Raw genomic sequence first — 17,007 nt, 5'->3', positions numbered from 1 at the left:
TATAGATATAGATATAGATATATATACATATATATACATATACATATATATACATATACATATACATATATACATATATATACATATACGTACATATATATATATATATATATATATATATATATATTTCTTATCTTGTCAATTTCTTTAGTGTTTATGACATCGATATTTTCATATGAAATTGTATGTTCGAATTCTCATCTTCATATGTGTGACGTTATTTCTTCTTTTGAACGACGAAATGTATATATCTAGAGATATGTTTTATCTAAATATCTTTCAATGTTTTCATTATTTCATTTAATTTCTTCTTTGTTTTTTATTCTAGATTATGACTGACCCAAATGTTCCTCGTGAAGGACTGAGAGCTCCGATACGGAAGCACGAATCATGTCCCAATTTTAAATTCACAGAGAATTAAAATTTCAGAGAATTACATTATGCACTTTTACAAAATTTATAACATGCTTCAGATACAATACAAAAGGAACTCAGTGTTAATCACACTTACTTTTGAAGCCAAATGAATCTTTATGAATTTGTCTTGATTTGTGAAATCCAGATTTCCATTATTCCTACTTAAGCAAGTGGTTAAGGAAATTAACTAAGTAAAAGTTAAATCCTATGTTGAAATGAAGGAAATTTCTAAGCGTTGAATAGATTTTCCTTAAGTATCTTTGAGTTAAGCTTAAATTGATGAAAATTGACTGAGTGTTGGACTAGGCATTGTCTTGTGTTGGCCATAAGATCTTGGAGAGATTACTTGGGCCAAGGGAGAAGTTGAAGTGGGAATGACGCATGCCTTAGAGACCAACGCATTAGGCTCAATGGATACGTTGGAGGGTGGCATACAGTTGAAGGAAGGAAGCCGAGGATGATGCATTGGAGTGGCACGCGGGCATGCGAGGATGCATGGGCTAAGCTAGGACGGGGGGTAAGGCAAGCGCGGGAGGGTGGTATGCGTCGATGCCCAGCGCCCATGCCAAGCGCGTATGCGTCGGAGCCAAACGCCCATGCCAAGTGCCTATGCGTCAACACCAGAGGCCGTGCCAAGCACCTATGCATCGATGCGGCCGAGCGAGACATGGTAATTCGATGCGACCGAACAAGGCCATACGTTGGTGTCGTGCAACCTTACAATGCGTTGGAGGTTGACGATGGCTTACACGATGGATACATTGGACATGGGCTATGCAATGAGCTAAGTTGGATGCATGGTGGTTGGCTCTTGCGATGATTAAGGCTTGCAATGACTGAGTAAGTTGGGTTGCGATGGTGGTGTGGTGAAAACCAAGGGGAACCAAGGGTTGCTATGCGTTGATTGCACACTATGCGTTAATGATTACACTATGCGTTGATTATAGACTATGCGTTGATGGCCAACTATGCACTGATGGCATACTACGCGTTGAACATCCAAGGGTTTGTGAACGCATATGAAGTTGGATAAACGCATATGAAGGATAAACGCATACGAAGGATGAACATATATGAAGGATGGACGCATTCAAGGACGTCATCCGAACATGTGGCTTGTTACGAGGAATTCTTAAGCCTTAAGTAAAAGAGGTGGATGCATAATAAGACATGCAAAGTTGAGGGCTATGCGTTGGTGAAAGGAGAAGAAAACACTTTGGCTTGCTCTGATGTAAGAATGCTTTGATGGTGTGAAGAAAAGACACTTGGACATGCGGCCAAGTTGGAGCTGTCGACCAGGGAGCAATCTTATACGCTTATTAATAGGGCCAAGGACTTCATTCAACTCTCTTCAAAGGACATAAAGAATAGTGTATTGGAAGGAGACCATGCGTTGGTAGCAAGACCATGCGTTGGTCAAGAAGTTCCAAGAGTGGAGATGTTGTCGGATAGAAAAGACAGGAAGTAGCATCAAATTGGAACGAGGAGTTCTCCCGGAATACTCGTGCATTTGATATGATTTCAAAGCCATCTGAAAGCTAAAGGAGTCTAGTATTCAAGATAGGGTGCTGGAGAAGAAGCTCAAAGGAATCGAGCTAGAAAGTGAGGACAAGATAGAGGGGTCGAGCTATCGGGTAAGTTGGGTCAGTCTTGATGTTTTGATGTTTCCGACCAAACCAAGAGGAGTTATTAGCTAAGAATTTATAGTAAGCTTCCTGAGAAAGTTTAGAACATTTTTGCAGAAGGAAGAATCTTAAAATAAGGTCGGAAACTATGAGTAATCTAAGCTAATATTTGAATCTGGAATTTAGGGTTCAAAAGGGAAACCAAGGAAACTTCAGGAACTTCGGAAAGGAAAGTTCCTAACCAACCAAGGTGAGTGGTTATTGTGTTGTTGTATTGTTGATGTAATTTCTATATATAGGTAAATATATATAGGGGATAATGTTAAATTGGCATGATCAGGGATATATTTTTATCTTGTTACTATGCTTGTTAAGATATTGTTTGTATGTTTGTTTTGGAATTTGAAATTGTACCCGGGATATATAGTTAGCATGCTTGAAAAGGTACTTGATAGGAAAATATAGTCAGCTTCGGTCAGCAAGAAATGATAGTCGGTGACGATCAGCGGAAAATATAGTCAAGTTACCTAAGCATAGCTAGTGGAAAAATAGTCGATGTGCATATTGGCGGGATAATAGGGTACAGGGAAAGTTTCCACAGGAATTGTTGTTGTCTTAGTATACGTGTGAAAGTACTGGGAAAAATGTAGGATCATGCCAGGGATAACCAATGGTAAAGCTGGGGATTTTTTATTATGTGATAACCAGCAGTCAAGCTAGGGTTGATTGTTTTAACCAGCGATCGAGCTAGGGATTGTCCAGCAGTTTGATTGGAAAACAATATTGAACTTGTGGTAATGTTCTTGTTGATTATGCATTGCTTTCCACAAGTATATTTCTGTTAACAAAGTTATTTGTTTATCTAAATGCACCACTCATTGGGCTTTATAGCTCATGTTTTCCATGTTTTATGTTCCCCTCCCCCCCTCCCAGGTAGCGAAAGGTGAGGAGTTCCAGGGTGCTGCTAAGGTCAAGGTTTTCCACGTGCCACAGTTACACTTCCGGAGAGTTTTACAGTTGATGATGTTGTAAACTTGTAATTAAATCTCTTGGAGTTGTATAAATGTTACATTGTTGTAATAAAATGGGTCTATTTAATCAGTTGATTGTTAAATTTGTACTTTGATATCAAAATTATTTCCACAAGAGTTTTTAGGCAATAAGTGTCAACAAAAAGGTTGATAACTGCTGCAGTCATGCCCTTTCTCGGGCTCAGAGAGTAGTCTGGGACGGAGTGTGACATGATTGGTCATGAATTCTCATTTTGATCACAAACAAAAACAGCAACCAGAAACGAAAAAAGGTAGACACCACCACAATAGAAATCTTTGTATTCTCATAAGGGCTTGAGAATCATATTGCATGTGCATGTGAAACCAACCAAATTAAATTTGACTTTTCGTTTTTGGAGTACAATATAGAGTATGGGAATTTGAACCTCCAGCGTCCAATCAAATTTGATTTTGAAGAATAATAATGCAAGAATCGATGTAATATTTGTCGTTACTGGATTATGAAAGTATTTTGGATTTTGGCTAATTTTGCAGATTTTTCTTTCATTTTTGTCTTGCCTAAAATTTTTTTGGTCTTATTTGGGTTTCATTTGGTTATATTTTTAGTTTATTTTTTGAAGAAAACATTGAAAATAATCTAATATTTGTCTTTTACATTTATTAAAATTAAAAAATCTTCTTTTATAGAGAAGAGAAATATATGTATTTTGACCGTTGGAAGATCCCCTTTACTTCTCATAAACTGCAATATAGTATTTATTTACTTACTTGTATAATTTATTCTGCATTCACTAAAGGCATAATTACTCGATTGTACTCCTTATTTGCTATATCTTAATTGAGGGTATATTTGTCAACTTGTTCTCCTTATTAGCATTTTTTAAGTTAAAGTTGTTTTTTTTTTATTACAATATTTAGATAGAAGAATCTAACTTTTAACCTCAAAGTAGATAGTACAAACTTATTAAAATAGGTTAAAATATCGAAAAATATCTATATCCATGAAAATTTCTAAAAAAAATTATAAGAACAAATCAATAAAAAAATATTTTTTTAATTAATAAAAGTAAGAGAGAAAAAAAGAAAAAGGAGGAAAAAAAACTCCCATCTTGGTTTCTTATTTATTTGTTTATTTACTTATTATTTTTTAACTTTTGCATCTGAAAACATAATCAAAAGTTACTAAGGAAAACTTTCGCAATTTAGATTTTGTTTTATGTTTTCAGATTGGTTGAGTTCAGCGAATATATGTTTGGCAGACAACCCAAATTTTATTTTTGAAAATTGTTTTGAGATTATGTGATCCAAACACTGCAAATTTTAAAAGCAATATTTTTATGTTTTCTTTGTATCCATAATTTGAATTTTAAAATTTTAAAAGCAAAATTATATTAGATAAAGATAAAAACATTTAGAAATATAAAATGCCATGTTATAAACCTAATTCAATTTTTTATAAAAAAAAAATAAAAAAATATATTATGTAATGTATTCTAAAGTAAAATAGGTTAAGATTCAAGTTTCGTCCCTATGATTTGGATCAAGTTAAAAGTTAGTCCATATGATTTTAAGATTTAGAATTTAGTTCCTACAGCTTAATAGTTCATATGGCTTTTTAAATCCTCTTAAATAGCTCCTACCATATGAAGTATTCATTAGGAAGCTTTTATCAAACAATAGGGGGTAAATTATAATTATAAACAATAAGACTTAAATTTTAACTTACTCTAAACCACAGGGACCAAAATTTCAATTTTAAATTATATTATATTACAAAATAATAATTATACAATTTTTTAGCATAAAATATATTCATAAATAAATTAATAATAATTTATTGTCAACTAAAATTTAGTAACTATAACTAGTTTACAATTGTTTATATTATAATTCAATTTCTAAATTCTGCTACCAAACACATATCTAAAAACATGAAATACAACTTTGTTTTTATTTAATCCCTTGTTTCAAATTTCTGTTTTCAAATTCTCTACCAAATAGACCCTAAATAGTTTTAATTGTGAAACCTCTATTGCAGGATCGTAACAGATATCCCTGGCACTACAGACACCACATTCGGTAACTTTTCCTACCAAATATATATATTCAAAATAAATAATAATAATAATAAAATTTCTTCTAAAAAAAGTAAAAAATAAAAAAATAAAAAACTTTCTAGTGGGGAGATTAGAAGAAAAACTTTTTAAATATATACATATATTGTCTATTTCCTTTCCTTCTTAGCTATGGTTTAGACCACCTTTAAGAGAAATTATTAGGTGCAACCTAATTTCATGCTTCACATTCCTTTTAGTGTATAAAAAAATTTATAAAGAAAAAATCATTTTTAAAAAAACAACTTGCTACACGAAAATTTTTTGGACAATTGCTTGTGCAGCTTAGATAACACTCAAGTATTTTCTATATAAAAAATTTAATTTAAAGAAAACTCCCTCGGATTCTTTTTTTTTTATTATTATTATTATTATTCAGATCAAACATCTAGGTTAATAACATAAGATTTGTGTCAAGTTGACTTATGGTGATATTGCGCTTTCTTCTTGAGTTTTATGGAGGGGAAACGTAAGATTTAAAAAAAAAAAAAAAAAATCTCCAATTAAAGATTAAAAGAAACTGAAATTTTATTTCCTAATTTTCTAAATATTTTTAATAGATCAATTAAAGATTAAAAGAAACTGGAATTTTTACATACAAGTTAGAAATGGGCAGAGCTCCATCCTCTTCTGTCATTTTCCTTCTTAATTAAGCAGATTTTTCTTATAATGAGAAAGAGAATAAACTTATAATTTTTTATTGACGATCAATATAAATATATCTTAACTATTAAGCTACAATATTAAAACCAATAAATTTTGTAAATAAATGAAACACAGGGAGAGAGATAGTAAGTTACGAGATTCCAACACCAAACATAGGAATCCACAGGTTTGTTTTTGTTCTATTTAAGCAGAAACGAAGACAATCAGTGAATCCACCCTCTTCAAGGGATCAATTCAACACTCGAGCCTTCGCCATCGACAACGATCTGGGACTCCCCGTTGCTGCCGTCTACTTCAATGCCCAAAAAGAAACTGCCGCCAGATGGCGCTAAAACCGCCGTTTGACAGCAGTTCGAGTGGACCAAAATAAAAGAGGAGAAAAAGGGAAAAAAAATTAATATACAATCTGAGTCTTTCTTTTCCCTTGAAAATAATAATCACTTTTTATATATGGTGATATAGAAGGAAGGGAGAGAGAGGTTCAGATTTGTATATTAGAAAAATATATATTTGCATGAGAGGAAATAATTTGGACAAGCAAAAAGGAGGAGAACCGCGTCGTTTTCTTTTCCTTTCTGGTGTGTTTTTAGTTGTGTGTTATTAATGTATTTTGCATGTAAATATAGATGGATGTGCTAATGAATTTAGTTTCAGAGATGATTTACCATTACCACAGTTAGTATTTATTTTCAAATTAAGATATATGAAAACGTCCACTTGCTAATGGTTTTATTTTTATATTTTTCATTTCCTGCTTTTTTTATTTTATTTTTGTTTTTATGTTTCTTTTCCAAGGCTCCGTTTAAGATTATTATAGCTTTTAAAATAATTGTTGGTAGTTGTGCTTTTAGAAACATCAGCTGTGAAAAGAAGTAAAAGAGTGTTTGATAAGTTCCAGCTTAAACTTGAAAAAGTAGGTTAGAGTGTTCGGTAAATAAATACAAAAATATATTATTTTAGATATAATAATTAAAATAGACTTATAATCAACCTTTTAAATTTTTTTTTTTTAATTTAAAATTTTAAATAATTATTTAGTATGATAAATTATATCTTTTATAGACTAATTTTTAAATATTAAGAAAAATAGCTTTATTTAAAAAAAATGAATATGGTATACTTTTTTTTCAAAAAATGATGTATTTAACTCATAAAATATAGAAAATAGATTTGATTGAGTAAGAAATAGTTAAATATATAAAATAAAGTTTCTTTTTAAAGTATAGATCTCACACCCCGCCCCCAGACCACCTTCTCAGCCTGGGAGAGGGATGCGACTGCAGCAGTTATCAACCCTTGAGCTGACACTTTCTGCCTAATGATTCTTGCGGAATAACTCTGATACCATACTATAACTTATACACAGCGGAATGATTAAGTCAAGGAGATAAACTATAACAGATTTAAGTAGGCCCATCTTTTATTACGACAGTGATATAACGTTTATACAACTTAAGGACTTAACAGCAAAGTTTACAACGACAACCGTAATAACTCTCCAGAAGTGTAATTGTGGCACGTGGCAGACCTTGACCTTAGCAGCACTCTGGAACTTCTCACCTTCCGCTACCTGGAGGGGGGAGGGGGGAGTTAGGAAAACAATTTGAAAAGTATGAGCTACTAAGCCCAGTGAGTGGTTCTTTTAAAGATGAAAATCATCATTTTGGGAAACCAATCACATGATAATAATCACAGTGTACCTATGCATGATCATGGATTTATTCATGCAATGATTAACCTTTATTCCAAAATGCTACACGTGGCATGCATATCATATCATCACTCAATACAATCACCTATGGAAACCTTCCTACCGCCAATGTGCACATCGACCATTTTATTTATCCCGCTAGTCATGCTTAGGTACTTGACCATATTTTCTGTCGGTCGTCACCGACTATTATTTCCCGCCGACCGAAGCCGACCAATTTTCTCGCCAACCGAAGCCGACTAATTATTTTCTGCCAACCGAAGCCGACCAATTTTCTCGCCGACCGAAGCCGACCAATTTTTCCCGCCAAGCACCTTTTGTTAAGCATGTTAACCACATCCCGGCCATAATCGCAGTTTCCATAGTCACACACAAATAATATCATGGCAACATCATATTACCAAAGCATATAGCTTGTATCCACAGATGCATATATTCCAATATCAGAGTATAAAGCTAAGTGAATACTCATAATATGCATTTACTATCAAAACTGTATAAACACACTTTATTTATCAAACCAACATAATGCTCACGATATATCGAAACTATAATGCTATAACACCCACACTATGTGTTAATTATGAAAGCTATAATACTCACGACATATGCTAACTATCAAAACTATAACACTCACACTATGTGTTAATTATCAAAGCTATAACACTCACACTATATGTTAATTATCAAAGCTATAACACTCACACTATGTGTTAATTATCAAAACTATAACACTCACAACATATGTTAACTATCAAAACTATGACACTCATGACATATGCTAACTATCAAAACTATAACACTCACCTTAATTGCTTAGGAGCCTTTCTAACAGTTCCCTTTTCTACCTCGGGCTTCCTTTTTACCCCATAAAATCTTAGCTCATAACTCTTCATGGTTTAGCCGGAATCATCCAAACATCAAGACTGGCCCAGCTTACCCGATAGCTCGACCCCTCTGTATTTTTCTCATTCTCCAGTCCAATTCCTTAGAGCTTCTTCTTCAACAGCCTCACCATAAAAACTAGACTCTCTTATCTTTCAGATGGCTTTGAAATTACATCAAACGCTCGAGTAGATTGGGAGATCTCCTCGTCTCAAGTTGATGCATTCTCTTTCACCCTCACTGTCCAATGCACTCTACTCTCCCCTCTTTTTACTAGTTTTATGATTTGTGATTTGAAAATGAAATCCCAACGACTCTATTTATAGGCGTCCAAACCTCCTATGGTGTTGACACAACCTACTTGGCTGCATGGCCAAATGTTTAATCCTCCCTTTATCAACGTAAGCTGACTTCACCTTGGTTCAATGTGTTCTTCCCAAACGCATCCAACACAATTTCTTAGGGTTTAAGAATTCCTCTTAATCGGACACCTCAATTTTAATTGAGGTTTGCCCTTACGTCTTCAAGCTTTGTTTGTATTCAATTTAGGGTTTTCAATGCATAATCTATAAGATCGTGGTCAAATTCAACACATAAATGCCCAGCCGTTCGATGCACAGGTGGTTTCCTTCGATCGCGTGGGCGTGACGTTCGAATGAGGCATTCAGGCTGCTCTTGCTCTCTCCGCTCTCGCTCTCGCCCCCTTTCTCGCTGGTCTCGCTCTTCCCACTCTCGCTCTCGCCCACTTTCTCGCTCACAATCTCGGGTGTGACAATAGAATTGAAAACTAAATATTAATTAAAAATTATAACTAATTTTAGGAGGATCTAAAAGCTAAAAGGATACTGCTTTTAAAGTCAACGTAAAATTAACGCGTTTTAAAAAGTGTTTTTTAACAGTAAATCAGTTTTTAGCAAACGGTTGAGATTTTTTCCAAATAGTTTTTTGACACGGCTAACGTTAAATGTAGCCTTAGTAAAGTTGAAAAATTGCATTTGGTAGCCAACAAAGCATAGCTCAATTGGCATAGTGTTCATACTATCGGTATTTTATTGAGAAAAAAAATAGGATAAGGAACCATTCCTTGTGTTTATGTTTTCTGAAATTTTTAATTAAAAATGTAAAAATTTTACATGAAAACAACATTTTGAAATTAAACATTGAAAATTGATCTTTTATATTTATAATTCATTTCAAAAGAAAATTCAAGGGTGTGATTGGTTTAACCTTTCAATTATTTAATTTTACAAATAAATCATTTTAAAAAAAATTGAAATGTTTGGCTACCAATCAAAATAGTTTTTAAAGTGTATTTTAACTAGTTCTTATCAAAAGAGTTTAAATAAAAAATGAACTTTTTATATTAATATTTTTTTCTCTAGTTAATCCAAACAGGCATAAAAATTTATTGAAAATACGTTGCAACAAATTAGAAACCGATTTCCCCAGGTTGCAATCCATGGAGGCAACTTGAGATCTTTCTTCACTCTGGTTTGGTTTTTTTCCACCTTTTCTTCAAGATTATGATTGACCAAATTGCTTCTCCCTTTACTCGTTACGGGACGAATAAATGATTTATTTGAGATTCGAGTCTCTCGCTCTACATGTTGAAGAAAAGAAAAATTAAGATTTTGAGTTGTTTGGTCTATCAATCTAAGTATAAGCATCAATTATATCATTAAAAAAAAAAGTTTAGATATTCAAATTTTGTCTTGCATGTTGAACAATTTTTTAAAAAAGAATAAGAAACAAATTGCCATATGGTTTTTTCCCCTTAATAAGAGTATGTGATTGAAATTAATATTGTCATTTTCTTCTCAAATAGTTTTATTTTTAATTATTGGTTAGACCTTTATTAGTTTTTAAGTTCACGAAGAAAAAAAAAGACTAAATTTACCATTACGTATATATATATATGGAGATAAGTTTTTCTTCTGAATCTTTTGAGTCTTTGCCTTGAGAGAAAAACAAGAGAATTTGTAATCTGTGAAATAAAATAAAGAGTTCTTCATTTCTCCAACAAATAAAATAACTACTTTATTTACATCAAATTTTCTTTACCAAATTTTATAATTTCAACAACTACTTTAGTCTTCTTTTATTATATTTCGATTTGCCAACAGTTTTCATCATTATTTCAAACATATCTATTATATTAAACTATTGTCTCATCAATACGAATATATTCATCATTCTTAATAATTTTACATTCTATAATTTTACATTCTATACAATCATCATATCTCTCAAAATATTCTTCACAATTTCCCATTCCATAACAATCATCAATTCATTTCTCTCTTTGCCACGTGTCAAGCATGCATGGTTCCACAAACTCCATCTACTTCATGCTATATGCTCATCACGTGTCCAATCTTCATGATTCATGCCAAATGGTATCAGAGCATGTATGTATATATATATAGATATAGATATAGATATATATACATATATATACATATACATATATATACACATAAATATACATATATGCATATATTCATCTCGAGCTCTGATTAATCCGTGGTTTTGCCTCTTCTGCAAATTCTTCACTTTTGTTCTTCTCCTCCTGTAATCTATCTCTAGCAGGACAACCTTGAAAACTAGATTCTCCCAGATCTCAAATGGCACCGAATTCGCTAAATTTTCTCTTGTCAATTGCCGAAACCATACTTATGAAATTTCACTTCCCTTTTAATCTTTCTGCCGTTTCCTGAGTTCAAAGAGCAGATTGCCATGTCACCCCACACTTAGTGCCTCTAGCCAGACTAATGATTGAGTTTCTTCATTTAATATACTTCCTTCCCTTCCTTCATAATCTCTATAAACAACATCAATTTCTACTTAATAAATATGTAATATAACATCCCTTGGCTAATCATGCTTATCTAGGGAACCTAAGTTCGGGGTTTACAATCATCTCCCCCTTAAAAGAAATTTCGTCCTTGAAATTTACCTGATATGTCATTTGAAAAGTTGAGGGTATCTCTTCCTCATTTGCTCTTCAGGTTCCGAGGTTGCTTCCTCAATCCCATGATTACACCATAACACCTTCACCAAAGGAATCATCTTATTTCTGAGTACCTGATCTTTCCTATCCAAAATCTTGATAGCCTCTTCCTCGAAAGATAAATCTTCTTTGAGCTGTATCGGTTGTGTTGCTAGTGCTACATAGGATCAAACATGTATTTCCTTAGCATCAACACATGAAATACGTCGTGTATACGAGCTAGCTCCATCGGTGACTGCAACCTATAAGCTGTCGAACCAACTCGTTCTACCATTTCATATGGTCCGATGTATCGTGGACTTAACTTCCATTTTCTCCCAAACTGGAGAATTCCTTTCCATAGGGATAGCTGGAGAAATACCCGTTCTCAGACTAAATTCTAGTTCTCTTCTTCATTTATCGGCGTAGCTAATCTGTCTATCGCGAGCAGCCTTAAGATTATCCCTGATAAGTTTCACATTCTCTAATATTTGTTGAACTAATTCTGGACCCAGTAATTGTCGTTCTCCAACTTCGTTCCAGCATACTGGAGTCCTGCAAGGTCAACCATACAGTGCTTCGTAGGGAGCCATTCCGATACTAGAATGGTAGCTATTGTTGTAGGTAAATTCAATCAACGATAAGTATGTATCCCAACTTCCTTTGAATTGTAGTACACAAGCTCTTAACATATCTTCCAGTGTCTGTATAGTTCTTTCCGACTGTCCATCTGTTTGCGGATGAAAAGGTGTACTGAAATGCAATTTAGTGCCCAAAGCCTTCTGTAAACTAGGCCAAAATTTTGAAGTGAACCTCGAGTCCCGATCTGACACTATCGACACTGGGGCTCCATATTGACTGATTATCCTATCCACATAAATCGTAGCTAGACGATCTAGTGTAAAAGTAACTTTTACTGGTATGAACTTGCTGTCTTAGTTAGTCTATTGACTATTACCGAAATGCCATCAAATCCAGAGGGTGTCTTAGGCAAACCAAATAGAAAGTCAATTGTCATATGCTCCCACTTCCACTCAGGCACTAGAAGTGGATTGAGTAATCCTGCTGGTCTTTGTCTCTCAGGTTTTACATGTTGACAGACTATACATCGGTCCACATATTCTGTTATGTCTCTCTTCATCCCAGGCCACCAGTAAGATTTCTTCAAAGTTCTATACATCTTAGTGCTACCTGGATGCATGGCATAAGCGGAACTATGTGCTTCCTTTAGAATGGCTTGTTTAAGCTGCAGCTTATTAGGCACACACATTCTCCCCTCCTTTTCTAGTACATTATCTGTTCCCAGTTGAAAGTCAACCCTAATGCCTTTACTCACATCATCAGCAATCTTCTGAAAATTAGGGTCTTTCAACTGATCCCGCTTAAGGTTTTCTACTAAGGTCGGCCTTATCCGAAAAGTAGCTATCATTCCTCCTGACGGTTCCACTGATAAGGCGATTCTGGAATTCCTTAACTCCTGCAATAGCATTTATCTTATTGAACCAATAATGGCCTTAGGTCTTGAGGATTTCCTACTTAGTGCATCTGCCACAACATTAGCCTTACCAGGGTGGTACTCGATGGAACAGTCGTAATCTTTAATTAATTCAATCCATCTTCATTATCTTAGATTCAATTCCTTTTTATCAAAGATATATTTTAAGCTTTTATGATCTGTAAATATCCTGCAACGCTCTCCAAATAGGTAATGTCTCCACAACTTCAGAGCCAAAACAACTACTGCCAACTTCAGATCATGCGTGGGATAAACGCTCTCGTGTTTCTTAAGTTGACGGGAGGCATTTGCAATCACCTTCCCATCTGCATCAACACACATCCCAATCCTTGTCGAGATTCGTCACAATAAATCTCAAATTCCTTACCTGGAATAGGCAAGGTAAGTACTAGTGCTGATACTAGTTTCCGTTTCAGCGCCTAGAAACTATGTTCACACTCCAACGACCATTCAAACCTCATGCCTTTCTTGGTCAGGTTCGTCAACGGAAGGGCTATCTTAGAGAAACCCTCCACAAACCTCCGATAATAACCCGTCAACCTTAGAAAACTGCGTATTTCTGAAACGATTGTGGGTCGTTCCCAATTAACTATTGCTTCCGTCTTCTGGGTATCTACACTAATGCCTGCTGAAACAACATGCCCAAGAAATACTACCCGATCTAACCAAAATTCGCATTTACTGAATTTAGCATACAACTGCCTATCTCGCAACGTCTTCAATACTATTTTCAGGTGGGTAATATGATCTTCCCTACTACCAGAATACACCAGTATATCATCAATGAATACTATCACAAACTGGTCCAAGTAGGGATGAAATATCCTGTTCATGAGATCCATGAATGCCGCAGGGGCATTTGTCAATCCGAAAGGCATTACCAGGAATTCATAATGTCCATATCTCGTTCTAAATGCAGTTTTAGGAATATCGGCTTCTCTCACTTTTAGTTAATGATAACCCGATCTCAGATCTATCTTCGAAAACACCATGCTTCCTCTTAATTGATCAAACAAATCATCAATGTGTGGTAACGGATATTTATTCTTAATCGTTACCTTATACAGCTGCCTATAGTCTATACACAATCTAAGTGTACCGCTTACTTCCTTATAAACAATACCGGAGCTCCCCAAGGCGATACACTAAATCGAATGTATCCCTTGTCAATTAACACTTGCAGTTAAACCTTTAATTTTTTCAACTCAATTGGTGCCCTTCTATACAGTGTCTGCGATATGGGAGTTTTTCTTGGAACTAAGTCAATAGTAAACTCCACCTCCCTATCGGGAGATAATCCTGATAGTTCTTTAGGAAATATATCCCGAAATTCATTTACCACTAGGACATCTTCTGGGTTCAGCTCATTCCCTTGAGCAACCATCACATGAGCCAGATAGGCTTTACATCCCTTGCTCAATAGCTTCCAAGCTTTCACTATCAATATCAAATTCCCCGCGACTAATCGTTTGCTTCCTGTCAGCATTGCATCTTAGCCATTTGATTTTCTGAGCACTACCTCCTTCTTGTAACAGTCTACTGAAGCATGATACTTACTTAGAAAATCCATCCCCAAGATAGCATCAAATTTCAACAGTTCTAAAGGAAGTAAATCAGCATAGAAGTTCTGACCATTGATCAATATCTCACAATGATTATAGCATCTATCTACTACTATCACATCTCCCAAAGGGGTAGAGATAAATAACTCTTCAGGCATAGGTTTAACCAACCTATCTATACTAGGTGCATACATGCTAGATATAAATGAATGTGTGGCACCAGGATCAAATAAAACATAAGCAGACTGCCCACATAACATAACATTACCGGTCACAACATCTGGAGACTCTGCTGCCTCCTGGTGTGTCACGGCATACATTCGCCCCTACTGTTGGGGTCGACCTACGACATTCTTCTACTTGGCACCACTTGACCCTTCGCCCCGATTTCCAGCACTCTTTGGTTGGTTAACTGTTTGGGAGGTCGGCTGTTGTGCTAGTGGAACGTCCCTGTTCATCTGGGGACAGTCCCTCTTAAAATGCCTTGTATGTCCGCACTAGAAACATGCACCTCTGCCACTATAGCATGCCTCAAAATGCCTCTTACCACAACTAGGACATGTCGGTCTCTTGTCTATGCTGGCTATCGACTCACCAGCTCGTGATATCTCTGATCGGCTAACTGCACCGGGCGAGGGTCTCGTTTTCCTTTTCTTGGATCCTTGCCAACTAGTTCCCCTGAAATGGCTTCCACTAGTCTGGGTTGCCACTAGAGATCGGAATCCCCTATCTCTAGGCCCTACTACGGCCTCACTGCCTCTTGGCAACTGCTCAACATCTGCCAAACTCCACTCGACTCGTATTGAGAGGAAAAAAGAAAAAGGAGGAGAAAAACTCCCATCTTGGTTTCTTATTTATTTGTTTATTTACTTATTATTTTTTAACTTTTGCATCTGAAAACATAATCAAAAGTAACTAAGGAAAACTTTCGCAATTTAGATTTTGTTTTATGCTTTCAGATTGGTTGAGTTCAGCGAATATATGTTTGACAGACAACCCAAATTTTATTTTTGAAATTTTTTTTGAGATTATGTGATCCAAACACTGCAAATTCTAAAAGAAATATTTTTATGTTTTCTTTGTATCCATAATTTGAAATTTAAAATTTTAAATGCAAAATTATATTAGATAAAGATAAAAACATTTAGAAATATAAAATGCCATGTTATAAACCTAATTCAATTTTTTTAAAAAAATTAAAAATATATTATGTAATGTATTCTAAAGTAAATTAGGTTAAGTTTCAAGTTTCGTCCCTATGATTTGGATGAAGTTAAAAGTTAATCCATATGATTTTAAGAGTTAGAATTTAGCTTCAAACAGTTTAATAGTTCATAAGGCTTTTAAATCCTCTTAATAGCGCCTGCACCATATGAACTATTCATTAGAAAGCTTTTATCAAACCAAGGGAGGGTAAATTATAATAAAAACACTAAGACTTAAATTTTAACTTACTCTAAACCACAGGGACCAAAATTTCAATTTTAAATTATATTATATTACAAAATAATAATTATACAATTTTTTAGCATAAAATATATTCATAAATAAATTAATAATAATTTATTGTCAACTAAAATTTAGTAACTATAACTAGGTTACAATTGTTTATTTTATAATTCAATTTCTAAATTCTGCTACCAAACATATATCTAAAAACATGAAATACAATTTTGTTTTTATTTAATCCCTTGTTTCAAATTTCTGTTTTTATATTCTCTACCAAATAGGCCCTAAAAAGTTTTAACTGTGAAACCTCTATTGCAGGATCATAACAGATATCCCTGGCACTACAGACACCACATTTGGTAACTTTTCCTACCAAATATATATATTCAAAATAAATAATAATAATAATAAACTTTCTTCTAGAAAAAGTAAAAAATAAAAAAATAAAAAAAACTTTCTAGAGGGGAGATTAGAAGAAAAACTTTTTAAATATATACATATATTGTCTATTTCCTTTCCTTTTTAGATTTGGTTTAAACTACCTTTAAGAGAAATTATTAGGTGCAACCTAATTTCATGCTTCACATTCCTTTAAGTGTATAAAAAAAATTATAAAGAAAAAATCATTTTTAAAAAAACAACTTGCTACATGAAATTTTTTTGGACAATTGCTTATGAAGCTTAGATAACACTCAAGTATTTTCTATATAAAAAAAAAATTTTAAAGAAAACTCCCTCCTTGGATTCTTTTTTTTATTATTATTATTATTATTATTGAGATCAAACATCTAGGTTAATAACATAATATTTGTGTCAAGTTGACTTATGGTGTTATTGCCCTTTCTTCTTGAGTTTTGTGGGGAGGAAAAAACGTAAGATTTTAAAAAAAAAAAAAAAAATCTCCAATTTGCTAAATTCTAAACTTTTTAGGAGAAAAACATTATATAGGTATTGACCAACTTTTATTTCCTAGTTTTCTAAATATTTTTAATTAAAAAAATTTAATAGATAAATTAAAGATTAAAAGAAACTGAAATTTTTACTTACAAGTTAGAAAAGG

This window comes from Benincasa hispida, unplaced genomic scaffold (genome assembly GCF_027475165.1).
Source record: "Benincasa hispida cultivar pf3 unplaced genomic scaffold, pf3_genome.v1.1 HicScf154, whole genome shotgun sequence".
Classification (NCBI taxonomy): Eukaryota; Viridiplantae; Streptophyta; class Magnoliopsida; order Cucurbitales; family Cucurbitaceae; genus Benincasa; species Benincasa hispida.
This window is presented reverse-complemented; position numbering follows the sequence as displayed.